The following is a 15,516-nucleotide window of genomic DNA, read 5'->3' as shown; positions in this document are numbered from 1 at the left end:
AGTGGACAATGGGTTAACGACTCTGTCCTCCAGAATATATTCACTGGACAGCATTGTATCATCTGCTATTGCTATAATAGAGCAGGACTTACTAATGTTACAACATGGTCAGTCCCAATTGCGTTCTATTGTACAACTTGGCTGGACGTTGCAAAATCTGAGTTCAGGCTACGTGCCATGGCGACTAATTAACATAACGTCATTATTCTCTATCTTTAACCTTACTGATAAACAAATCAGTTTGGCACAAAAAGGAGCAGACTATACGATTCTGAGCATTGAAAAACTTGAGAGATTACCATTGACAATGTCAGAGAGACCTGTCATTGAATGGATAATACACGGAACAATTACAATTCCGATAACAACTTTCCAGTTTAAGTATTGCCAAAAATATATACCAGCAGGCCTGTATGAAAGGTTGGGTAAAGGATACATCAAGTCAACATGGAGCTTACCCTATACGCACAAATGGTATAGTGAAGGAAAAAAAAAAGGTATTCCTTAGTGGTAACAATTGTAAAAAATCACTAAGTGGTACACTCCTGTGTCAAGGTATTAACTTGCATGAAGCCTGCGAAGGTTCATCAAACAACCTTTCATGTCACCTGCATGGCACTCCTGCAACACAGATGGAGCCATTTTTCAGACAAGTTTCCAACGGCAGTTATGTTCTAATAAGTGACCACAGCTGTTGTGGCATGGTGCCAGGAAAAGCCTATCTCGTGAGCGTTACTTCCATGGTCACTTGCTGTATGCAAGTATTGTATCCAAACAGCAATCCAGACATAGAGGCGGCAATATGGCCTTCTTTGTATATCTCTTCTATTCGAATTGATACTTTAAGCAGAATGAAGTCTATTCTTTTACAGACAACTGTGCCTCTAACCTCATCCAAAGAGACGTATGATCTGCAAGTTGCAAGGACAGCTGCAGAGATACATTCCCTATTATCAACAAATTGCCCCGTGCATTTCGTAGAAATGTTAGGTCAAATCTTAAACATGTCTGATACCAGTGGCATCGCACATGTATTTAAGACAATTTTTTCGGGACTGTTAGCACCCTTTGAAACAGTTCTGGGCATTTTCCCGAATTTTGTCCATTCCTTTTTCGGCGGCCCACCTCTTCTTTTGGGACTCATAGCAGGATTTTTATTTTTGATCCTTCTTCTCCGATATGGCAAGCCAAGCCACAGACAAAACTCCAGCTACAATGGAAGAGACGATCCTAGAAATACGCTACCGAGACCGAATCACTAAAGTACTCGGATTAGCCCGGCTAAGAGATCTGAGTGCAACATGGTTTCTTTCATTCAGACCAATCTGGCAAGATTGCATCTTACCTGTGCTTCGATGTCTGCTATGCGGAGAAGAATGCGTGTTGGACGTCTGTCTTACACTACCATCAGCAGTACCAATGGATATAGATACCTTGCTAGGTCCGTTAACGACTCATGCAACGTGTTGTCCCTAGCGGCTACCTATTCTGATGACGGCATTCGTTGAGACTTCACCACTACGAGTAGGTGGCGGTGAAGTATGAGAGAAAAGCAGCACCAAACAGGTACAACCTTCCGTGAGCATTGCTGATCCAAACATCGATGATAGCAATCATTCTCACATATGCACAATTTCAGCATTTTCCAACTTGGTCGAACTTTCACCTGATGTTGTGGACCAATTTTTTGCAAGCCTGTCTGATATGATGTTCTTCCCTGAACAACGAGAATAACTTTTAAAAGAACGAGCACACAGCATTCCCTGAACTCTGAATTCGGCCTTCAGCTTTTGATAAACACAGCTACTGAAAACATTTGGAACTATTTTTTCCCCTGAAAGCAAAATTTCTTTTTTTTTCACTTCCAAAATATTTACCTTTTTTCTGGCACATGGTACTCTGCTTAAAGTAGAACTATTCTTAGAGAACAGAGCTTCTATTTTTAGGATAACTAGAGACAATATTTTACCTCTTTTCTGTATACAGAGCCATTTCATGTGTAATTTTCGCAATTCATTCAGCTGATATATATGCATTTAACTGAATGATACCACTGCTTGAAAACCGTACAGTACCAATACTCATTTTCGTGTATATACCATACACCATTTCAAATGCAATGCAATTTATGTATTTTGGGGTGGATTGGAAGACACATGCATCGTTATATGTTTAGTATTGCTTAGTAATTAGTAATAGACATTAATACGTGGAGTGGGTGTTGTGTTTCTATCTAAGGACCCTAATTCGATATTCCCGATTTATGCCCTTATGTGGTTATAATAAATAATATCCTTATAAAGGCATAAGAAGCATATCCATATTTAGTAATAGCCAATGCAGTCCAAATACGGCAAGGCTACTCCCCTAGACTCCTAGAAAGCACAACGCGTTCTTTAAACAAACCAAGCCTCCAGCAGCCCGGGAATTTCCCCTGCTTTTGTTTTGATTTTCACAAGAACTCCTGGAGTCCAGAAAGAACTGTTAGTTCTTAGTGACGTCTTATGTCCAACCTTACGTCAAACCCGGCACCTTTCAGGTATAAATATACCAACGTTGCCTTAAGCAAACACACGGTGGTTTGGAGCAGAGCGGCTTTCTACTTACCCGAAGCCCAGCTGATGCGAGAGCCAAAGGAAGCCGCCCATCCCTTTTGACGCACCGAGAAAGACGCTGTCTTTTTCTCCAGCCGAGAAAATCCAGCTCCGGTGTTCCCAGTCACCCTTGCGGGTTGCTGGGAGATCGAGTCCTGAGAGAGAGATACAAGACCTCCTACATTCTATTACTAAGGTACGTAGCTGACTAAATCCTTAAGAGAATTCTTGATTCAGATTCCTTGGCAAAAAAACAACTTAACTTAAACTGCAACTTACTTACTCCTTCCCACGTATTAGGCTTAGGTCAGGTACACCGGGGTAGGCGTATCTTAGAAGCACCATTTGAGTACGTTAGTCAATGTTTTTATGTATGTATATATTTTATCCGTTTTAAAGTATCATATGGCTAAGAAACCATATCAATGCTTTTACAGTATTATTTTATAATACTCCTTTTACTGTACGCACTTTACTACATGATAAGTATTGCAATTGTGGCAATTCATTTCTCTTGCATGAGAAAGAAGACTGCTCAATAAATAACAACTTTTTTTGAAAACGCCCGTCTCTCTATTTCTTTGCACTCTGGTGAAACTAAGTATGCACGATTGACTGAGTGAAATAACCGTCTATTGTTTTCACACGACTCTAGAGATACACTCTTTATTCTGAAGGAGCAAAGTTGTCATGTTTATGCGGTTGTCAGAAACTAATCCCTTCTTGTCTAAATCAGGAGAGTTAACTCTTTTCTGAACATTCGAGAAAGTTTCTAGTGACCTCTGAGCTAGCTGGCAAAACTAATTAAGTCTAATATAGTCAGTAGAGACCTAGAGGACCTCAGTCCTACGTCTACACTGCTGATTATATTATTCCAATGCGCAGAGCCTATTGGGAATATAGGAACTACACTACAATAATACATAAATGAATGATATTATTTCCAATACTGTATTGTTGATGACATTTCATTATGATATTCAAAATGGATGCCTTATTTATTAATTTCAATTGTTTGCCACTACACACCCAGAATAGTGATTTGGTTAGTAGATATCCTAGATGTCGGTACCTTCAAGGTTTACACAGACACCATATTGGACTATGCTGAATACAGTAATAAAATATAGTTAGACCATATAACATATACACAACATTTACATTATTGATAATATGTACATATTACACAACGGTGTGAAGGTGGGACATAGTGTGATAGGCCTCCTTCTGTAATATTACTCTAATGACCATGTGAGGTTAACAAATAGATAATGTTCATTAACAAGTCCATCTTGCATATTATATGCATATTACACTCATGCAATAATCGTGTGCCGATAGGGCGCCCTGTTCCACAATGACCATGATGGGTGTATCAGTCAGTACTTGGAGCAGCGATAAGGACAGTAAATAGAGCTATTCATTGTGACTGACCATTATGACATTTCAGACTTTACTAGTTGATTTTATGTACACATACATGGGCACTCTATGTGTGATAGGAACGTTTATAGATATATACCTACACATAGTATTCTTAATTGTTATAGATGAAATCTTACCATCTGCCATAAGTACTCTCAATGCATGCATATAAACATGTTCCAATATGGTGTGGACATTCTTATAGAACTTGACGGTTATGTAATGTAATGTTATGTTATGTTATTTTTATTTGTACCGCGCACAGCTGCCCCAGCAAAGGGGCGTCCTAGCGCTTGACCCTGCGGACGGTCCCTCCACCTCAGGGGTGGCGGACGGACTTTGTCCGTCCGCCATCCAAATCGACCCCTATAGTTGTACATGAGAACAACTACAGATTTGCCCTTGGCTTTTGTTAATAGGCTATTATCTTAGTCAGAGCGTTATATAGACTCTTTGTACTTCTAAAGCATGCTTATAAACATGTTTCGATATGGCGTGGACGTTAGCTGTGGGTTAGTAGACTGTTACCTTATTCAGTGTGCTTTATATAGAATTGATGATTCCTGGGCCCCCATCTAGTACGCAAACAACTATGCATACATCGATCTATACCTATGATGTGATACAGTTATTGTGTGTGGGTGAGAGATTATAACTTTGTACTCATACAGAGCAATTTAGTGTGGGTATATGGTATCTTTTTACACTTGTAAACATAGTCCAACATGGCTCTGACGTTCATTTAGGAATTTTCACTTGGTAGGCTACTAACATATTCAGAGACTATTTGTACTTCTAGCGCATGCTTTTAAGATGTTCTGGTATGGCGTGGTCGTTCACATAGAACCTGTTGGTTAGTAGGCTGTTCCTTATTCAGTGCGTTATATATAGAATTGATGATGGTGCCCATTAATTACATAAGGAAAAAAATATACATACACAGACCCGTACGTGGGATGAAATACAGTTATTGTGTGTGGGTGAGAGATTAGAATTATGTACTTGTACAGAGCAGTTTTGGTGCGGATATATGGAACCTGATTACACATCATCTATATTCTTTATGCATGTATAAACATGTTCCAACATCGTGCTGAAGTTCATTTAGGAACTCTTGTCTGGTTGGCCGTTGCCCCATCAGGAGCATTATAAATAGAATTTAAAGATGGCACCCATCTAGTACGCAAAGCGACAAACACACAGGAGCCGATACTACAGCTGGGGAACAGCCAACCCTCACACGGGTAAGTTACAACTATGGGGTCGATTACGATGGCGGTGAATCCGAATCCTCCGGGCCGGTGGAAGCCACCGCCGGCCCGGAGGATGCAGATTCACTGCCGCGGCATAGAAAACACCCACCGCCAGATTATGATGGCGGTGGGATCAGCGGCGGACAGCAGGTCCGTCCGCCGCTGATCCGCGGGTGTGGACCGCAATATGGTGGCGGTGTCTGCAAGACACCACCATTCACATTAGGATGGGTGCGGAAACATGCTTTTCCGCGGCGGCTTTTCCGCCATGGAAAAGCATGTGGACCTTTGCTTCTGGGGGCCCAGTGTTGGGCGGTGGGGGGTGCACATGGGGGGTACCTATGGTACCCCCCTGCTTTGGCATGCACAAGGTGGCAGGCACCACGCGTTGCCCTCCACGTTGTGCATGTCAAAGGAAAACATGCATTTTTCACTTTGTGGCGGGTGCTGCTTAAAGCAGCACCCACCATAATGTTACATATAGAGGATGTGACCGCCAGGGTGGCGGTCACATCCTAATTCCAATGGAGGTACCGCCGCTGACCCTGCGGACGGTCCCTCCACCTCAGGGGTGTCCGTCCGCTATCCAAATCGACCCCTATAGTTGTACATGAGAACAACTACAGATTTGCCCTTGGCTTTTGTTCCCGCCGTGCCCATTAGTGGACCAGAGTGTGAGATTGTGGATATTTACCGGCCTTCGACTAATTTGGTGCCCTGTTATCACTTTGTCAGGTTGACAGCAATTATACACCTTCCAAGTCCGATACTGGGCAGGGGAGATGCTATTGTGACGATCTGTACTAGAATAGAATGTTGTCCTCTTTCTTCTTTATGTTTGAGGTAGGCGGAATCCAAATAGGTCTATACGAGAAACTATCCAGTATAATAATAATTCATGACCAATCAATATATTTCACTTATTTTGACAGAGAATACTCATGGATTACATGTATTTAAGGTATATTGGTGATGGACACAATATTGATTAGAATTAAGGACATTTGTTCAACTAGCATGACCCATTGTTGTATATGTATATCTTTAATTGCTAGCATATTCTGTAATCCATATTCCATGTTCTATGTTCCATTCCAGATGCGTTGCTGTCGGTCATTATGCCTTGAACACCGGACACAACAGCATTGCATCTGGATCTTTCCCTCCTGTGGGTTATTATCTTTTTATCTTATTTGGAATTAAACTCCTTTTGAAATCTACTTGAAGACTTATGTTGTGTTCATTACAACATAAATTAGGCGACGAGGGTGGGATTAAGAAGATTTTATTCTATTTCGAAACCCAGCGTGGATTAAGATCTGAATGAAAATTTTTATCTAAAAAAATAATAATAATGATGAAGATATGAAGCAACAGCGGTAAAGAACGCAGTGGTCGAGAAATACTGGGTAAGATTGGATTACCTCATATTTATTTCTAAAGACTGCAAGTTTTGCTGTTGCAAGTTCGGTGGGACTTGGAGGTGTTCTCACAAAAAATGTTAAAGGGAAGGAAAACACCATTGCATTTATTTCAAGAACTTTAAGTAAAGCAGAATCAAACTATAGTACCATAGAGAGGGAGGCATTAGCCTGCTTATGGGCTGTAGAAAAGTTCAAGAGTTATTTGTGGGGCAGTCATTTTGATCTTTTAACAGATCATAAACCACTAATATTTTTAATGAATGGAAATGGAACTGGTCTGGCATCTTCGAGATTAGTAAGAATTATTTCCAGGTTGCAAGAATATAACTTTGAAGTTAAACACATATCTGGTGGAGCGAACTTCAGAGCAGATTGCTTATCAAGATTGCTAGTTGATAATATGATTGAAGAGTTGGATACCAATGATGAAGAGTGTGTTGTTGTATCAGCTATAGATGCATCGGAAAATTCTATGGGAGTGTTTTCTGAATATGATTGGATAGATGGTTACAAGAATGATGATGTTCTTATCAAAGTTAAAAATTATATTACAAATGGATGGCCACCATTGAGAAATTTAGAGAGCAATCTAGTTCCATTCCAACAAGTATCTTCAGAGTTAAGTATAGAAAATGATATTGTAACAAGATGTGGACTTTTTGTGCCGCCAAAAAATCTAATTGATGGTTTAATTAAAAAAGCACATATAGGTCATTCTTTTATGTCAGGTACAAAAAAGTTATTAAGAAAATATTACTGGTGGCCAAGTATGGATTCATATGTGGATCAGCTTGTTAACAAATGTTCAGAATGTTTATTATCTGATAAGCATTGGAAAAATTGAAAATGTCACATCAACTAATACATTGCCGGATCAACCTTGGGAAAAATTGGCAATAGATTTTTCAGGGCCATATAATATTTTAAGTGGAGATATGAAATATTTAATTGTATTAACAGATTATTATTCCAAGTGGATAGTATATGATTTTGTAAATTTTCCAACAACAGATATTGTAATTAATTTTTTGGCTAAGATTTTTTGTACAGAAGGATTTCCCCAAAAAATGGTGTCAGATAATGGCACACATTTTGGTTAAAACAAATGGTTGATTTTCTAAAAAAGCATGATATTAAACATGAGAAAACACCATTATATTTTCCATCTGCAAATGGATTGGTGGAAAGAGCAAATACATTTTTCAAAGAGGGGATACAAACAGCTTTATCTTCAGGATTGGATGTAAGAAATCATATTAAAGAGAAAGTTTGGAGTTATTTAAATACTCCACACTCTATCACAGATTTTACACCTTTTTTCTTATTGAAAGGTAGAGATGCAAAAGATACAATTAAACCTGTATTTGAAAATGGTATAGTTTCATTAAGAAAAATAGAGCACCATAAATCTGAAAGATCTATTGATGAATGTGTTAGAAATAATTTTGAAAAAAGATACAAATTAAGATCAAAAATACCTCCTCAAGTAAAGAAAGAGCATGTGACAGGAGACTGGGTTATTATTAAAAAACCTAAGAAGGTAAAAAAGGGTGAATCTAAATATAGTTCTCCACAGAAAATTGTAAGAGTTACAAATTCATCCGTGATGATTAAAAATAAAGGTTGGTGGAACAAGAGTGTGACATAAAGGTCAAACCATTTTAAAAAGATATTATTATGAAAAAATTAAGTAAAAAGGAGAATGCAGAAAGTTCATAATTTTTATGTTTCAAGATGTTTCAAATAATTCTGCAAATGAGCTTAACCATAGCCATGTTTCTAATTCAGGATGTAATTCTAATTTGACTAGTGGTAAAAGAATTATTGTAATACCTGCAAAGTTTAATGATTATTATTTGTATTAATTTTACCTGTTTTGTTTTTGTTTATTGAAAGGAGATATTGTATCTGTATATCTTTAATTGCTAGCATATTCTGTAATCCATATTCCATGTTCAATGTTCCATTCCAGATACGTTGCTGTCGGTCATTATGCCTTGAACACCGGGCACGACAGCATCGCATCTGGATCTTTCCCTCCTGTGGGTTATTATCTTTTTATCTTATTTGGAATTCAACACCTTTTGAAATCTACTTGAAGACTTATGTTGTGTTCATTACAACACCCACATAACATATAAAAGAATAGATATTCAGCTCATAATATATGTGTTCTAATACATTCCTCTGGGTGTAGTGGCAACCAAAAGATGCAGATGATAATATGACAAAAGCATGATGCAAAGGTAATGAATATGTACACAAATCAATGTGTTTTGTGATAAGGGTTTTCTGATGTTAAGATATTCTATAATATTGTCACCTCCACAAATGTGTTTAGTTAATAATCGGAGAGTTATAATGTAAGAATAATCAGAAGAATTTTGCAATGGAATGAATTGCAAGATAGATTAAATTTCGATTGTTCAGCCCTGAGGAAGTTATAGGGGTACACACCCATTGATGAAACACCTTTTAGCTGGCAGAAGAAATCGAATAAAAAGAAAAACTGAAGAATACAAGAAAATTGTGTTTATATAATATTGCGTGTGCTAGAAGACTTATGTTCCAATCTCCCTGGACTAATGTGGCCCTGCTGTGCATATCTGGGGGATTGACTTGAATCTCCTTTATCGCACATTTGTCTGCTGGCTACGTGCCACCCCACCTGTGACCTGTTTATCAGTAACCTCACGCCTAGGTCTCAGAGCCTGCCTGACCACGTATTTCTGAGTCAGGTTGATGGAGAGTTCATGAGAAGTGAATTCGAAAATAGAGATGTGAGTTCGTTCTTGCATATGAACTGCTATGAGGACAAGGGATTATTTTCTTGTATTCTTTTTTTTTTTTAGAATTAATGTAAGAGTGTTGGCAGCTGAGTTCTGGTAATCATTCTTTTAACAGACACTATCAAAATGTCTGCGCTATATACAGTTTACCTAATACTAAAAAATATACTTTGAAAGCTTGTGTTTCATCTTATACGCTAAATTATTTTGCGGCAGCCTATATTAATCTGCGTCTAATACAATTGTAAAATAATAATTTACATATTTTAGTTACAAGATGGGTCCTCGCATCACTATAAATACACAAGTCAGTATTCATCACTGCGCCAATCTGGATTCAGTTCTTTGTCTCGTCAACAAACATAAAGACATCTGAAGTGATCACAGTAACCAACAGAGTTGTGACAATGTAAAAGACTGTATTTCCCACTGATTAGTTTAACTTCCATCTATTTTGCATTTAAGGTTTGTGCAGTTTATTTGCAGTTGTATGAAGGTGCAAAATTCAACAAGACACAGAATATTTTTAATCAAGGACCCAATTTATATCTTGGCGGTCTATCCATCCATCCTCTTTGATAGAGGTTCAATGCTGCCCGCCAGACTTGCAGAGTATGTTCCGTCCAATTTGTATATAGAGTGGTGAAACCACCATTCATCTTGCAGGAGGGAGATCTGTCATCCAAGTCTAGTCTAGTCTAGTCTAGTCTGGATATTTGTATTGCGCAGACATATCACATCCCGTGAGGGAGTCTCATGGCGCATGCGGACAATCCCAGAAAAAAAAGGTGAAAAATCCTGCGAAGAAAGACCTAGCTAAAAAGCCATGTTTTCAACAACTTACGGAAACTCATGTGTTCGATCGTTGCACGGATATTTAAGGGAAGTTTGTTCCACAGAAATGGTGCCATATGGGAAAAGGCACGTCCACCATTTCTGACAGTTTGTACTCTGGATGGCGTGAGTTGGAACTTAGAGCTAGATCTCAGTTCTCGTCCGGGCTGGTACCAAGTCAGTTTTCGGTTCCAGTATTTTGGTCCAGTACCATGCATATGTTTGTGCACCAGACACATGGTTTTAAAAATGGCTCTTTTTTTATGGGGAGCCAGTGCAGGTTTTTTAGGCTTGGCAGGGAAGGGGATCGTTTTGGGAGTCCCAAAATCAGACGGGCAGCAGTGTTTTGGACAACTTGTAGTTTCTTTATATGGAATTCATTTATAGCGAGCAGGATGGAGTTGCAATAATCTAGCCTATTTATTATAAGGCCCTGAACTAGAACCTTGCGTGCTTCTTTTGGTATCCATTTGAAAGCTCTGCGTAGGCTTCGCATGATTCCAAAACATGTCCCAACAGTGTGGTTCACGTGGTCCTTCATGGATAGTTTATTATCCATGTGGATACCGAGATTGCGGACGGATTCTTTTGGGACCGGACATACCCCCATTTCCGGGGGCCACCAGTCCTGAGTCCAGTGTACACTGGCTTGACCGAAAGTAATTATTTCAGATTTTGCACCATTTAGTTGTAGGTGGTTCAGACTCATCCAGTTTTTAACCTCTATCAAACATTTTTTGAATCGTTTTTTGGTATCATCAATGTTATGGCCTAGGGTAACAAGTATTTGTGTGTCATCCGCATAAGATAACACATCAAATCCATGTGCCCTAATGAGATTGGCCAAAGGGGCCATATAAACATTGAAAAGCGACGGGCTAAGGATGGAGCCTTGTGGCACACCCCTTGTAACTAGCCGTGTGCTGGCTAAGGTTTCATCTGTTTGCAATGTAGTTGTTCGATTTGACAAATAACTGATGAACCACCTTAAAACCTGTCCTTTGACACCATACTCCCACAGTCTTCTGACCAAGATGTGATGGGAGATGGTGTCAAAGGCAGCCGATAGGTCTAAAAGTACCAAAATGCATGACTGACGTTTGTCAAGGGCACATCTGATGTTGTCAGTTACCTCGATCAGGGCTGTTTCCGTGCTATGTGCGGCATGGAAACCTGACTGAGAGGTGTCGAGTAGATTGTTCCTCTCGAGATAGCCTATCAGCTGCTCGTTTACAAATGCCTCCAGCACTTTCCCTGAGAAAGGTAGTAAGGAGATGGGGCGGTAGTTTGAAAAGGTGTTTACATCCGCACCGGGCTTTTTTAGTAATGGTTTTACTCTAGCCGCCTTCCAGATTTTAGGGAATTCCGCTTCTATCAGGGATGTGTTTAGAAGGCAGGAAAGGGGGTGGACCAACACAGGAGCAAGGTTGGTAAATAGTTTGGATGTTAGGTAATCGCAGGGAGATCCAGATTTAATTTTCTGTCCTAGACGTAAGATTTTATCATCGTTTAACAATTCAAAAGTGGACCAGTTGGAGGGAGAGACATTTTGATTCGTGTATAGCTCTTTGTCAAGGTGTTGAAGAGATATATTTTCTGTGTTAAATGGTTGACATATTTTTGTGATTTTGTCTTCTAAGAACATTGAAAGGTCTTCCGTCCATTCTTTGGTTTTTGGGGTCTCTTGCGGACTTTTGACGGACGTAAGTTCTTTTAGAATGTGATAGAGCTCTTTAGACGAGTTTTCAGCTTTATTTATTCGTTCAGCTATATGAGTTCTTTTTGCCGCCTTGATTTTCCTCATGTATTTGTTGTGTAGGGTTTGGTAGATTTTGCGATCATTGGGGTTTTTAGTTTTGCGCAAGGTTTTTTCAGCATTTCTTGTTTGAGTTTTAAGATGTTTTAATTGGTCAGTAAACCATGGTGAGGTTTTTTCCCTACAGTACACCTTTCGTAAGGGGGCTATCTTATCTAGTGTTTCGTGGATGGCGGACTCCAGATGTATAGCTCCAAGGTGTACATTTTCCTTGAGGTTTATATGATCTATTTTAAAGTTTTCAGAAAAAGAAGCCAAAGTGATCTTTTTCATATTTCTACATGCTTTTTGCCTTTTGTTTATTATGGTTTTAGATTTATGTCCATTGATAGAGAATTTCACCAAAAAGTGATCGGTCCATAATAATGGAATGGGAGTCTTTAGTGAGACATTAGGCGAATTTGTGAATAAAAGATCAAGAGTATGACCTGCTTGGTGAGTGGGGCCAGTGACCTTTTGTATCAGGTTAAGGGTGTTCATTGTAGAGATCAGTTTTTCTGTATCCGCCTTGGACTGATCATCCACATGGTAATTAAAATCCCCTAATAATAGAAAATAATCTGACGTCAATACATGTGGAGCGATGATTTCTAGTAAGGTGTTGGCGAAATCTCCTTTATTTCCTGGAGGGCGATATAATAAAGCCCCTTTCCAGATGCCTTCCTTTTTTAGCTTGCTAATTTAAAAAAATAGAATTTCTGTATCACTTACCGCTAGGCTGTCTATAATTTGAACATTTATATTCTTTGTAGCTGCTATAAGTACCCCACCTCCTTTTCCTCCTATTCTATCTCGTCTGATTATAGAGTATTGTGGAGGAAAAGCGCTATTGAGATCTGGAGTCGCATGTTCATGCAGCCATGTTTCCGTGATAAAGCACAGTTCAGGTTCTTCGAAATTGAGGAGACTCCATATTTCCATAGCATGTTTTGGAATAGATCTGGCATTCAGATATATAGCGGTATAATTTCCTAAAGTGGAACTAAGTTTGGTTTGGACACCGACCGTCTTAATGCAGTCATTGGGAGCTTTTAAAAGATCGGTTTTTAATTTGTCTGATACCTCTAGGGGAGAGCGATTAAGAGCCAGCAAATCTTGTTGTGCATACCTGATGGAGGACGGAGTACAGGAAGTCATTTTCGGAAACCACGGAGAGTGTGACGTCCGAAAAATAAGTGGAAGATAGTGACCGGGCAGCTGGCAGCGATCAGGCGCGGACGGGCGCAGACGGGCTTGCCTTTGGAGCGCCGCCGCTGCGCGCGTCCGCGCCTCCCTCGCTATTAAGTAGGGAAAAGGAGCCGGAACACTATCACGCTGACCTCTACTTCCGTGTGTGAAACCGGAAGTGAGTGTACCTGCGAAACGACCCTCCGCAACAAACGGCACAAGCCGCGGCGGACCGGGGTCTAGCAGAAATTACCAACAATACACTATTAAAATCAGTGCAAATTGCGGTTTAAAAATATGTGCTTTCCACACTGTCGATGTAATGAAACATAAAACAAAGACCAAGTGTAGAAGTTTAAAATATACAGACGTTTTGGTAATTAGGTCGCAGGTAACAATTTAGAACCTTCAACAGTTTTACATCGATTTTGAAGCATGAGCAGCCTTCAGAGATGACTCACCCTCTTAATCAGGGTGCCGCTGCGCGCGTCCGCGTCTCCGTCGCTATTAAGTAGGGAAAAGGAGCCGGAACACTATCACGCTGACCTCTACTTCCGTGTGTGAAACCGGAAGTGAGTGTACCTGCGAAACGACCCTCCGCAACAAACGGCACAAGCCGCGGCGGACCGGGGTCTAGCAGAAATTACCAACAATACACTATTAAAATCAGTGCAAATTGCGGTTTAAAAATATGTGCTTTCCACACTGTCGATGTAATGAAACATAAAACAAAGACCAAGTGTAGAAGTTTAAAATATGCAGACGTTTTGGTAATTAGGTCACAGGTAACAATTTAGAACCTTCAACAGTTTTACATCGATTTTGAAGCATGAGCAGCCTTCAGAGATGACTCACCCTCTTAATCTGGGTGCCGCTGCGCGCGTCCGCGCCTCCCTCGCTATTAAGTAGGGAAAAGGAGCCGGAACACTATCACGCTGACCTCTACTTCCGTGTGTGAAACCGGAAGTGAGTGTACCTGCGAAACGACCCTCCGCAACAAACGGCACAAGCCGCGGCGGACCGGGGTCTAGCAGAAATTACCAACAATACACTATTAAAATCAGTGCAAATTGCGGTTTAAAAATATGTGCTTTCCACACTGTCGATGTAATGAAACATAAAACAAAGACCAAGTGTAGAAGTTTAAAATATACAGACGTTTTGGTAATTAGGTCACAGGTAACAATTTAGAACCTTCAACAGTTTTACATCGATTTTGAAGCATGAGCAGCCTTCAGAGATGACTCACCCTCTTAATCAGGGTGCCGCAGCAACAATACCACGCATGCGGTGAGTATTCCTCTGCTGTTGTGTAACACTCCATGGGCATTGGTGTGGCAGGATTCCGCCCACCAAATTTATATATTACAGTTAGCATAGTGGGCTTGTGGCTGTGTAGCGTTGCAGGAAATATGTCACAGAATGGAATTTCTGTGGTATAGCGTTGCATCTGAATTACGGACGCTGAAGAGACACACCTTATAGTAAAGTGCTAAGTAATCACACCTGCTAGGCAGACTTTAAAGCACACCACATGCTTTGCCATCATCCTTTGCCTTTGCTTAGAAGCAGCCAGAATCAGATGGTTGTTTTGAGGGCAGACCGTTAGATTCACCTTTTGCTATATTTTTTATTATTTCCCCTAATATCAACAGTTTTCTTCCCTTTTTTTAAAATACCATATTTTTACTTCTTTTCAACCATGACTGAGAGAAGAAAGTCCAGATTTATAGGCACACAATTGAAAGGCATGGTGGGTGAAATCATTAGGGTGCAATCCACTTGTTTGGGTCACTTATCCAATCTACTACTATTTCTCAGAAAACGCAAATATGGGAACACATTTTCTCAAGCGTTAAAGATGTGTCTAACACCAGGCAATCACAGGAGGAAATTAGGAAGCACTAGAAAGATCTGCAGGGGAGAGTCAAATCTCTGATCTCCAAAGGCCACCTCGTGGGCCAGCAGCCTGGTGGTGGCTCTCCCAGGCCTATGCACCTCTTGCCCTGGTAGGAAAAGGTGTATGGGATCCTGCACACTGATGGCTTTTCAGGAATCCAAGGTATATTGGAGACTGGTTAAAAAAAGCACACTACAGTACATAGAAAACTAATATGTAAATTGTAAATGCCCTAGAAATCAATGTCATCTTGTAACTTCCATGTCCTAAATTAAATGCAGCAAATCTTAAAAATGCCATAGATATACTAATGT

General features: G+C 39.9%; 1 protein-coding gene across 3 annotated transcripts in view; it reads right to left on the bottom strand.

Moving 5' to 3' along the window:
- Nucleotides 1-13,375, bottom strand: part of LOC144761453 (endogenous retrovirus group PABLB member 1 Env polyprotein-like) — a 104,075-nt gene extending 90,700 nt beyond the window's left edge. For all 3 annotated transcript variants that reach the window (XR_013595724.1, XR_013595725.1, XM_078646813.1), the window contains exon 1: nucleotides 13,244-13,375. The gene's annotated coding sequence lies outside the window, so the exon portion shown is untranslated. The remainder of the gene's footprint in view (nucleotides 1-13,243) is intronic.
- Between the last annotated feature and the right edge of the window lie 2,141 nt (nucleotides 13,376-15,516).

Source organism: Lissotriton helveticus, chromosome 6 (assembly GCF_964261635.1).
Source record: "Lissotriton helveticus chromosome 6, aLisHel1.1, whole genome shotgun sequence".
Lineage (NCBI taxonomy): Eukaryota > Metazoa > Chordata > Amphibia > Caudata > Salamandridae > Lissotriton > Lissotriton helveticus.
This window is presented reverse-complemented; position numbering and strand designations above follow the sequence as displayed.